The following is a 1,957-nucleotide window of genomic DNA, read 5'->3' as shown; positions in this document are numbered from 1 at the left end:
GATAAAAGTCCTATGTTTAGTTTTGTTGCTGTTATAATAATCAACATGATGCTTCTATGTCTGTATTTTTTTTAACAACACCTCTCTCTCCAAGCATGTGGACATGTTTTTAGATTTTGGTTTTCACTTGAGGACAAGCGAGGTCTAAGCTTGGGGGAGTTGACACGTCCATTTTGCATCATGTTTTCCTACTGTTATTTATAATATTTTTATCCATAATAATGCTTTTTGGAGTAATTCTAATGCCTTTTCTCTCATAATTTGGAAGGAACACACCAAGAGGGAGAATTCCGGCAGCTGGAAATCTGGACCTAAAAAAGCTACGTCAGGCTACCTATTCTGCACAACTCCAAATAAGCTAAAACTTCACAGAGATTTTTTATGGAATATTTAAGAAATACTGGAGCCAATAACCACCAGAAGGGGGCCACCAGGTGGGCACAACCCACCTGGGTGCGCCAGGCCCCCCAGGCGCGCCCTGGTGGGTCGTGGCCTCCTCGGCCCACCTTCAGTGCCCATCTTTTTGTATATAAGTGATTTTGACCTAGAAAAAAATAAGGAGAAGACTTTCGGGACGGAGCGCCGCCGCCTCGAGGTGGAACTAGGGTAGGAGCACTTTTGCCCTTCGGTGGAGCAATTCCGTCGGGGGAACTTCCCTCCCGGAGGGGGAAATCATCATCGTCATCATCACCAACAACTCTCCCATCATGGGGAGGGAAATCTCCATCAACATCTTCAAGAACACCATCTCCTCTCAAACCCTAGTTCATATCTTGTGTTCAATCTTGTTATCGAAACTATAGATTGGTGCTTGCGGGTGACTAGTAGTGTTGATTACATCTTGTAGTTGATTACTATATGGTTTATTTGGTGGAAGATTACATGTTCAGATCCATTATGCTATTTAATAAGCCTCTGATCTTCAACATGATTATTATTTGTGAGTAGTTACCTTTGTTCTTGAGGTCACGGGAGAAATCATGTTGCAAGTAATCATGTGAACTTGATATGTGTTTGATATTTTGATAGTATGTATATTGTTATTCCCTTAGTGGTGTCATGTGAACGTTGACTACATGACACTTCACCATATTTGGGCCTAAGGGAATGCATTGTGGAGTAGCAATTAGATGGTGGGTTGCGAGAGTGACAGAAGCTTAAACCCCAGTTTATGCGCTATTCTGTATGGGACCGATTGGATCCAAAAGTTTAATGCTATGGTTAGAATTTATTCTTAATACTTTTCTCGTAGTTGCGAATGCTTGCGGGAGGGTTAATCATAAGTAGGAGGTTTGTTCAAGTAAGAACAACACCTAAGCACTAGTCCAGCCACATATCAAATTATCAAAGTAGCGAACACAAATCGAACCAACATGATGAAAATGACTAGATGAAATTCTTGTGTACCCTCAAGAACGCGTTGCTTATCATAAGAGACCGTTTTGGCTTGTCCTTTGCCTCAAAAGGATTGGGCTACCTTGCTGCACTTTTGTTACTATTATCATTACTTGCTCGTTACAAATTATCTTGCTATCAAACTACTCCACTAGTTATAATTTCAGCACTTGCAGACAATACCTTACTGGAAACTACTTGTCATTTCCTTCTGCTCCTCATTGGGTTCGACACTCTTACTTATCGAAAAGAGCTACAATTGATCCCCTATACTTGTGGGTCATCAGTGCCCCTTCCCGTGTGGCCGGCTTGCAGCAGCCGGCGCGCGGGATCATCAGGCATTAGCGGTCTTCCACAGCCGCCTTGGGGGTTCGACGGTGCCATCTCCTCCCCTTGGCACCGCTGCACTGCTGACGTGCGTCAGGGCCTCCTCGTCATCGTCTGACCAATCCCGAAGAGGGTCTCGGTGAGGAGACTTACCTGCACGGCGCGCGGCGCCGACTTCACCGCCAGCCGACTCCGGGTGCTCGGCGGACGATCCCAGTCCCTCCGAGCAGGCCCG

This window comes from Triticum urartu, chromosome 6, assembly GCF_003073215.2.
Source record: "Triticum urartu cultivar G1812 chromosome 6, Tu2.1, whole genome shotgun sequence".
Classification (NCBI taxonomy): domain Eukaryota; kingdom Viridiplantae; phylum Streptophyta; class Magnoliopsida; order Poales; family Poaceae; genus Triticum; species Triticum urartu.
The sequence above is the reverse complement of the archived record's forward strand: the minus strand, read 5'-3'. Positions refer to the sequence as shown.